The 9,957-nt window shown below is 47.9% G+C and overlaps 2 non-coding genes across 2 annotated transcripts; both read left to right on the forward strand.

Annotated features, from left to right (window-relative positions):
• Nucleotides 1-6,401: 6,401 nt before the first annotated feature.
• TRNAA-UGC (transfer RNA alanine (anticodon UGC)) lies at nt 6,402-6,473 on the forward strand. The gene has a single exon. It is a non-coding gene; the product is annotated as a tRNA-Ala (tRNA).
• A 3,128-nt stretch (nt 6,474-9,601) lies between these two features.
• Nucleotides 9,602-9,673, forward strand: TRNAA-UGC (transfer RNA alanine (anticodon UGC)). The gene has a single exon. It is a non-coding gene; the product is annotated as a tRNA-Ala (tRNA).
• Nucleotides 9,674-9,957: the final 284 nt, after the last annotated feature.

A 9,957-nucleotide genomic window follows, 5' to 3' on the forward strand; every position in this document is an offset into this window, starting at 1 on the left:
CTTTGTTTCCCTGAACCATGCTTTCTCACTAGGAGTGATTGTGCAGGCCACTACGCAACAGCTGTGTCAGACTGGGGAGTAGTTTCGACTTCGATCGCCACCGCCATGCATGCGTAATTACGCAGGTTGAGTTGAACCTTTCGCTGCGATTATCTCGAAACGCACGCGTGTTAGGAAAATACTAGCCAATGAAGTGGTTTGGGAACACGACCTCCTATAAGTTTAAACTATAAACATGCGCGCTAGCTGCGCTGGCTAAGAAGTTTATTACATAATTAAGTTATTTAAGAGGCTGATGACGACAATTATCCTCACACTTTGTGTCCACTTGGTCACATAACTTCAGTGCTAAAAACAGCGTTCGTGTACATGAGTATCATTTATGCAAAATAAGAACCCCGGAAATTCTAATTCTGAACGCCCTGTATAATTGATTCGAATCAAACACCGAGGAAAAAAACACGATTTATGAGCGATTTTTCCAGCCCAGAATCCGCAAGCATATGCGTTCAGGCCGTGTTCGGAGCTCTTGCGATTTCTCTTTTTTTTTGCGCGAGAAAAGATTCCCCAGAAGTTGGTGATTGCGCTTACAGGCATACCATCAAAGCGCACTTAGGTTGTGCGCATGCGCACCCTGCAAAGTGGCGTCGGTCGGCGTTGCGCTTCTTGGTGACGGAGAACGCGTTCTTTCACGCCTCGAGCCATTTTACAACCCTACCCACATAATCACTCTTTTAACTTACGCGATAATAAATGTCATACAAGATGCCTTTGTACTCACACCGTAACACTAACACAAGTATCTATCATCAAAGCCATTCGCAATATACGACGTCGACTACTAGAAACCCCCTACATGACATTCTATTAGAATGTTATGTTATTATTATTCTATTATTCTATTGTTATTATTCTATTCTGTAACCGCAATCCGAACATGACATAAGAGACTTCATGCTGGCCTAGTTGGGAATTCATTGTAATATAAAGGCGCTAAAAACCGCACACACACACACACAAGACAAGAGAACGGGACAGAGCGCCACTCACAACTGGTTTATTTTGCAGAACCCACATACATATATACATTCCGCCAGCGCCTACGCAAGGAACAAATTTACGCCAATTTGTACGTGATAACGAACGCTCAAAAAACTTCTTTTCCGCCTGATACAGAGATACAGAAGTTTCGCTGACACAGAAACTGCCTTTCTTGTTGATATAGAACGCTTCAATCAGTTCTCTGGCTTTTATATTGCTGCTTCATGGCAAGGATCCGCACGGAAGAGAAGCATGGCTCACAAGAGCGTGAAGGACAGGATCTGATATGTTTCGGTAAATTTGGGCGCTCTTTATTTTGTTCGTTCATGCTCCCTGATTTGCTCATTAACGCAGCGCCCTGTTTGTCCTATATAGGAACGACCGCACGAGAGGGGAATTTCATAAACTACCCCTTCGGCACATCTCATGAACCGAACATTACAGACACCCTGTGTTGGACACCTGGTTATGATGGGATCGAGGGAAATGAGTTGGTTCATCGAGTGGCCCGCGAGATTAATATCCAAGCGCCCTCGATCCCCTGGTCTAATCCAACGTCAGGGGAAGACGTCGCAAAATAGTACATAGCTGAACACTACCAGAACATCAGGTAAACTGCACAATTTTGCCAACTCCCACACGTTCTTCGCAAAGTTCAAAATATATCGCTCTCCTTATCCGACTCCATGCTCAGCAACTTCGGATGACGTGACACAGCTCACTGTCCAGAGATCAGGGCAGACTCAGAACACATTCTCTACTCGTGTAACACTGCCATTGCCTCTCCTTATTTCACCCACCCTCCCTCTTCTTCCTGGAGTGTTCGGCTTCACTCGGGCTTGACAGATGCAGCGGAGAGAGCATGCTTTTTCACTGGGCATTAGTGCTGGCATCAAGTTAAGTTTTTCCTCCTCTTCTTCACTTGTATGACGCGCAGATGCTCGAGCGTGCAGCTTGATCTGTGGCTGTTCTGTTGTCTTCGCAAATGTCACACTGCGGGGGAAGAAAATGCTTAACTGGGTGGAAGGGAGAGAAGGGGTGCTGAGGGGTGACGGGACAGTGAAACCTGATTACTTCTGAATCCTGCGCTAACAGATGACGCCACCAAATCTGAGAGTGAGCTTCGGCACATGCTTGCCCGCTTAGATCTTAGTCATTGCTGCAGCATCCTAACGTACCATGAGAAACTGAAGGCTGCTTAGTAGATCACTTTCTGGAAGTTTCTCACGTTGCTGTATTTGTATGACGAATGCTGTGCGACCGCGAAGCGTATGCCAGATCATGCACTCCGGCTGCATGTAGCACACTGTAGTTTGCTAATAAATACTTCAACGTACGTTTACTCGAACAGTGAATCGTCCTCATAGCTTGGAAAAAGGCAGCGCCACCTAGGCCCCGCCTTCGGCAGCTAGCGCCCTCGCCCAGCAGTACCGCGCTCCAGACGTGTCATCCGGCGGTCACGACATCCTGGTTACTTTCGGCATAGACGCGGTATATTAACTTGTAGCACTTGGGACTCTTTTTTTATTTCATTCTTTCAAAGTTTGGTCGTAAATGCTTAGCAAAAGCGCGTTGAGTGGTGTGTGCATCCTTCTGCATGCATGGGCAATGATGAAACAAAAGAAAGAGTGGACTCCACGGGGAGGCGATGGGGATTGCAAACGAGGCCTTTCGCGTGCAAAACGAACGCTCTATTCTGCTGAATTACACCCTCTTACTTTTATTGCCTACACGGGGGAAAAAAACAAAACGAAGAAAACATGCAATATTGGAATCGCAACAGGGAACCGATTACGGGCGCCTTAGTGTTATTAGAGCTGCTCGAAATCTGCAATTTTCTCAAGCACATTTTATGCAAGGTATACACAACGAAATTTTCCACACTTTTATTATTAGTTTGCGCACGGATTCGCCGAAATAATCGCGAACATCTCCCACATCACCATCAGCACGGCCAATAGCCTTGTGGCCTTTCCACGTGTTAGGTAACACTTTTAGCAGTAACATGTTGTTACAAGCAGAGGTTTATTGAATCCAAAACGAGCGACTAAAGCCAACTGGGTCCGCTTGCCGAGTTCAGCACGAGACGCCTCAACCTGCATGGTCGGGATCGCCTCTTCATCGGTGTTACAAAATCATACGAAACACCGTCAACTTGCACTTCTCTGATGATATAGAGAGAAACCATTTTGTAAAGCCCTCTGTAGAACGCCTCAAAAGAAAACCCCGTGCCAACAGTCTAAAAGCGCATGTTCAACATCATTTGGCTTTCACGTAGAATATGATTTACACCTCACGATACAAGGGTGTACGTTTCTGCAATCCACATTTTTACTATGTGCAGAAGTTCCATAAAAGCCGCTCGTAGTGACTGCGTGCACGGATATAGCGTGCGTAACCTGATCGGAAGCTGCCGATCCGGTCTCATTCATTCATTCATTCATTCATTCATTCATTCATTCATTCATTCATTCATTCATTCATTCATTCATTCATGGGCCTCGTGAGGCCCATTGTCCCTAAAGCCCCTCCATGATGTTTTCCGCCAGCGACAATAGAGGGGCGTTATTGGCCCCCCCTGGGGCTCTGTGCAAAGGCTTCGCGGAACGCGCGCGTATTCGGCAGCGTTCGGGTGCAGGCATGTGTTCCCGTGCGCGACACCACTCGGCATGTAGGGCAAGTTCTTCACCAGGAGCGAGGTGAATACGCGTGTGACCGCAGCAGCGGGTGCGTAACGGTGAAGTGATCGGCCCACCAGTGGTGTTCAGAGCGGGAGCGCTAGCCGCGCACAGTGATCATGATGAGGCGGCACAGCACCACCGAGGACGCGTTGCTGGACCGTGTTTGGTGAGCGGCGTCCTAGGGCGGACTACCAGCGGCTTTCCTGATGTCACCGATATTAATTCTGCTACACCGAAGGCACACGAGGCCTGCCCAGTATCAGAAGGCTGGGATCCCCAAGATGTTGCGAGTGTGAGCGACGCAACCTGTTGAGACACGCTTATTTAATGTGGGACAGACTCGGGAGTTTCCCCAGGAATTGAGATTAGGAGGGGTGTCTAAATTTCTGTAGGGGTGCGGTGCTGAGGGTAGAGGAGAAGCAGTAGTCGTTTTTAATTTTTTATTTGTGTCGTTAATGCGTCGCGTAGGACTAGCAATTTTTATGATTCCAAGAATCCTGCATGACAAAGAGGACAAAAATTCCCCGTCGTTTGTAAAAAAAAAAGAAAAGAAAAATCACTGGATCGTGGTATACCGCCCCTACTCCCACTCCACTGACTGAACGGTACCGCGTTCCAAGGCTTCGTCTATTCTGCGATGCTCTATAAGACGCTGTCCGTGCAGCTTCAGTGGTCAGACAGTGCATGCCAGACATTTGATGCGGAATCGCGCCCCGTCAACAAGCTTTTGCTTGGAAAAGCTGCTCTCACAGGTGACTAAAGTACGCAGCTCTTGTTGATTTCAGGCCTACCGCCCGTATATTGATAGCAGACTGAAAAGCCTGAAAAGCACTGGCATAGAGTGCATTTTAAGACCCAAACGACTTGCTTAGTAAAGCTCTGGTGTGTCACGCAAACTCTCTGGTGTGTCATGCTCTGGTGTGTCATGCAAAGAGTTATGCCGAGTTTTTCCTATGTTTGGGCTTCGAGGTTGGGAAAGGGAAACCGGGTTTATTGCGCCTTACTGCAAACTGTTGTTTACGTGTTCTTCGCTTCCGTCCATGCACTCCATCACCTAAGGTGTGTGGCTGTGTGCTGTGCATCACTACTCACATTTTCCCTCTACCAGACAGTATACTGCTGTTATCTGGCGCGCATTACAACGAGGGTAGTCGAACAGGTAGGGTACGGACTGGAAACTGGTATTTATCAACAGATTTCTGCGCTGGCTTGTCGTTTGTTGCGTGCGCCACCATCTCTGATAATTTTATTCATCAGAATGCAGATTTATTGATTTGGCTAGACAGTGTAGTGATGCGCAAGCGGTAACCGGATAGGCCAGCTCCAGACTGAAGGTTATCCAGGCGAAGCGCGTGCTTTCTATCACCAGTACGTCTTTGGCATCCAATGCGCTGAGCTTGCTATTGTTCCCACTAAACACATTTCGGGTACAGGAATGTGAGCGCGACCGCTACCAACTGCTATTTACGCACGCATGTCAGAGGGATCGGCGGGGTAAAGGGCTGACCGTAGTATCTTTCTGCTGTTGGTATCTGCCTGAGTCACAGCAAAATGCACACGATTTTATTACATTCTATGACACTTGGCCAAGCGGCTACGCGACGCTGTCACACGCGCCGAGAGCTCCCGAATGAAATAAACGCCACATCGGACCGCAGAATTCGTGAAAGCTGACTTCTCCGCTAATTTTTATTCAAGCTTTGATAAATTAAGCGAAAGTACGTTTTTATGCGCCAGACAGCATAAACCATGACACAATTTTTTTTCTATTAGTCCTGCGTCTCAGTTGAACTCACAACAAAAATTTGTTGCTCTGGCGCACCACCACGAAGGCGACAACAAATCACTATTTGTGTTGTGCTTTATGGCCGGTAGGAAGGAATAAGAGTGCATTGGGATTGGAACTGCATGCTAGCCATACACCTAATGCTTGATATTGACCAAAAAAGTTTTTTCTGCGATCGAGCACCAAGACAGTAGCAATAGCACGAGCGTGCACATGTGCTAAGCGCCGGCACAATTAACGTGAATGTAAAACTAAATGTCACAATTAACACATCAATTTTATCCCTTCGATAACGCAAAGACTTCCTGCAACACAACCGCGCTGTGAAAGTATGGGCGGCCATGACAGTCTCACAGTCCCCAAAGAAACGCCCGCACCGCGGCGCGCCAGTCGGCGGAAAATGGCTGCGCCGGAGAACGGCTCTGAAAAAGTCTACCCGCTTTTGTTGAAAGGCACAAACTATAAGCGGTGGTTTCCGATTAGATGTCAAGCTAAAACCACTTAATAGAGATGTTTAGTTTGACAGGGTCAGCCCGAGTCAGGCTGTCAGTAGTTATTTTTATTGTCTGCTATTCGTGTACACTTCAGCTGTAATTGATCGTCTTTTTGTTTGAGTTGCGTGCGTGCGTGTTTGTTTGTTTTTAACGTCAGGCCGCGTCGGGCTGACAGCTGCTGCTTTATTGTATACGTTTCGTGCTCACTTCGACTGTATTCTTGTGTGTGTGCGCTAGTGCGAGACACAGAGAGAGAAGCGGGCCGGGGCTCCTGCCCAACTTTCCAGCCTCCGACCAGGTATAGCGCAGTAGACCTCATGTATGGCATACTTCATGCTTGCAAACGACCTACTACAGTACCTGCGAAGGTCTATTGTTAGCCACCCCTGTGAGCTCAGCGGGGGTGTAGCTCAGTGGTAGAGCGTTCGCTTTGCATGTGAAAGGCCCCGGGTTCAATCCCCGGCACCTCCAAGCGGTCGGCGCTTTTTTTTTTGTCTTACGATCGGTCATGATGAAAAAAAAAAGAAAGGATAAATACTCCGCTAAATCCGTTTAGGTTTCGTGTCCGGGGTGGCTGTGGCCAGAGGTGGAAAAATACCACCAGTTTTACATTTTTCCTCGCCCACCCTCCCCTATTATTCTCACACCCATCCCCACTTGGTTATTTACTGGCCCTTTCTCGTTCGCAATTTGCTGCTTTCTTCGACCCACCCTGACCCTTAAACATGGCCGCCCGCCAGTGTCGTCACCCTCACTGGAGCAGCTTAACGCTAGTTTTTTTTTTTTTTCTCTCATGGTGCCAATACATGCTGCCATTACTGAATAGTAAACGTATGGTAGAAGTCCTCAGCGCGCTTTTTGGACGAGGAAATTTGAAGGTGGTCGTGCGAAGCCTTTATATTTTGATAAAAGCTTACATATAGGAGCAGCGGCTCAAGCTGCTCGGTTAACAGGCGCCTTTAATTACTTCATGCGGCACTACATTGAAATAAGGTTAAGTCTAGAAAGCACAAAGCGGTCAACACGACTCCTTTGTTGAAGTTGTTGTGGAAGAGCCGGAGATGGGGAAAAAGAAGAGAGCTTTGTGGTCGTCGGAGTTCCTTTCTAGCAGAAAACTCCCAACACAATAATGAAAAACGAAACCCACAGTGGTCCATATGGCATGCCTTGCGATGCATTAAGGAGCATTTCGACTCAAAATTACTTCTGACATCCGCTTTTAGTGGTGCTTTGCAAGGTGGTGCCTAAACAGCATTGCAGGTCAGTTCCCAGTTGCATCCCGTCTGCCGGTATACGTATAATCCATAATTCTTTTCAGAACTGTCGCTGCTCAATTTTGGGAGCCAACACTTTCAGTGGATTTGATTTTCATCAAGGAAAATGGATATATTTGATCCTGCGCAGAGTTCATGCTCTGAAATTCACTTCGGAGAACTTCAGCCCACCCTTCTCCTAAAAAAAATAAAAAAAATCCCATACTATGCCGAGGCCTGGGTTCTTCATGACAAGACGGTAATAAAGGTTTGCTTAGTGCAACACATCTGCTTGTTTATCTATGAACTGCGGTTTTTACTGGTGAATATGGGCTGAAATGAACAGCTCGGTTACTATACACGTCGCGTGAACATGAAACGGAGCGCGTAACGGTCGTCCTGCCTGCATTGTCGGTCGGAAGATAAAGGAATGTACTCGATGAGTGCGCGATACAACAACTTGTTCATATCGCCGAGTTCATTGCTTATCGTTTTTTATTTAATCAACACCATCCGATTTTGACAAAACAATGTCACAATTCACAGGTACGTCTTAAAGTATAGCTCTCCGCTTTACTTCTGAGTCGCGGCCGCGACTCAGAAGCCGACGACAGCTGCATTTGTACTGCGCGATCCTTGATTTATGTTTATGTTGCGCTGGGCGCCTTCAGAGTTGTATCGTCAACTTCGGCTGAATCATTGGCCATTTCAGAGCCGCTTGAACGTCTGTTTCTCTGCAAACCATAGACAGCGGTCATTCTGTCTGAGTTTGCACTAGAGGGCCTGCAACGCGGGACTTCCGTTGATAAATTTTATTGCCTCTGGTCTACAACCTAGAGTTCAGATGACTTAGTTTGCTTCTAGTGCCAACCATCTCAGGTTGGAGCCGCTGGTAACACGGTAGCAGACCTTCGTGCCCAAGAAGCCCGGTCTTATCCAGCTTCAGTGGCTGGACGAGAACTTTGCAAGGCATCACTTTTCGACCCTTCGGCCGTCTCTGCAGCTCCCTTGTGTTACACGAAACTTGTCACACGACACAGCTATCTCTTGTACGAACTCCGCCTGTACGCCGGAATGGATGCACAAGATCCACCGCGCCACCTCATCTATAGCCTCGGTTACACGAATGCGACAGAAGTCGACTCCGGTAAACTTTTTGAGCGAAAGAGCAGACTTTCAGAAGGAAAGACGTGACTCGTGCTCTACTATTTTCCTCGACGTTTCTGCACTTTCCCCCAAAGTGTGAACTGGAGTCGACTTCTGTCGCATTCATGTAAACGTGGCTTATGTGCGTAAACTGGGATGTTAAGGGTGATGTGCAGCATTTCGGTTTAACGTGCCTGCGTTTTCGCGCCGAGCATGAGACGTTCCTGGGCAACCTATATGGAGATTGGACGTTGAACCTGACGTGTCTCGCATCGGGTACCCTGAGGGTTCCTGAACTGAGCGGCGGTCAGTATCACAATCGCTCTAAGTTTTTAGAGGCACTAGCCTTATGGAACAGTGGTACAGACATAATAATTAAAAACAGCTACTCAGGAGGAGCATTTGCCGACAGGCCACTGTAACGGTAATCCAGCCTGCATATACACACCCCCACCACCACTTCGCGTCCACAACAGTTTTCTGCGCCCGAAGGGCAGTAAATCGACGCGGAGCTATCCCCAAAGAAACGCCCGCACCGCGGCGCGCCAGTCGGCGGAAAATGGCGGAAATGGCCAATGGAAATGGCCAGTCGGCGGAAAAGCGATTGGAGGATTGGTGGCTGAAAAGCAGAGATGTGGCATAAGGTTAACACAGTAAACAAAAAAATAAAGAAAGAAAAGCTGAGCATGGTGGCAATTGCCACCACCCCGTTTCAAAGGGAGCGCTCCTATCCATCCATCCATCCATCCATCCATGGCTGCGCCGGAGAACGGCTCTGAAAAGTCTACCCGCTTTTGTTGAAAGGCACAAACTAAAAGCGGCGGTTTCCGACTAGATGTCAAGGTGAAACCCCGTTATAGAGATGTTTAGTTTGACAGGTCAGCCCAAGTCGGGCTGGCTTTTCGTGAACGCTTCAGCTGTAATTGATCTTTTTGTTTGAGTTGCGTGCGTGCGTGTTTGTTTTTAACGTCAGCCCGCGTCGGGCTGACAGCTGCTGCTTTATTGTATACGTTTCGTGCTCACTTCGACTGTATTCTTGAGTGTGTGCGCTAGTGCGAGACACAGAGAGAGAAGCGGGCCAGGGCTCCTTCCCAACTTTCCAGCCTCCGACCAGGTATAGCGCAGTAGACCTCATGCTTGCTAACGACCTACTACGGTACCTGCGGAGGTCTACTCTTTAGCCACCCCTGAAAGTTCAGCGGGGGTGTAGCTCAGTGGTAGAGCGTTCGCTTTGCATGTGAAAGGCCCCGGGTTCAATCCCCGGCACCTCCAAGCGGTCGGCGCTTTTTTTTTTTGTCTTACGATCGGTCATGATGAAAAAAAAAGAAAGGATAAACATTCCGCTAAATCCGTTTAGGTTTCGTGTCCGGGGTGACTGTGGCCAGAGGTGAAAAAATACCCTGAGTTTTACATTTTTCATCGCCCACCCTCCCCTATTATTCTCACACTCATCCTCACTTGGTTATTTACTGGCCCTTTCTCGTTCGCAATTTGCTGCTTTCTTCGACCCACCCTGACCCTTAAACATGGCCGCCCGTCAGTGTCGTCACCCTCAC

Source organism: Amblyomma mixtum, chromosome 3 (assembly GCF_055824585.1).
Source record: "Amblyomma mixtum isolate Tamu chromosome 3, ASM5582458v1, whole genome shotgun sequence".
Lineage (NCBI taxonomy): Eukaryota > Metazoa > Arthropoda > Arachnida > Ixodida > Ixodidae > Amblyomma > Amblyomma mixtum.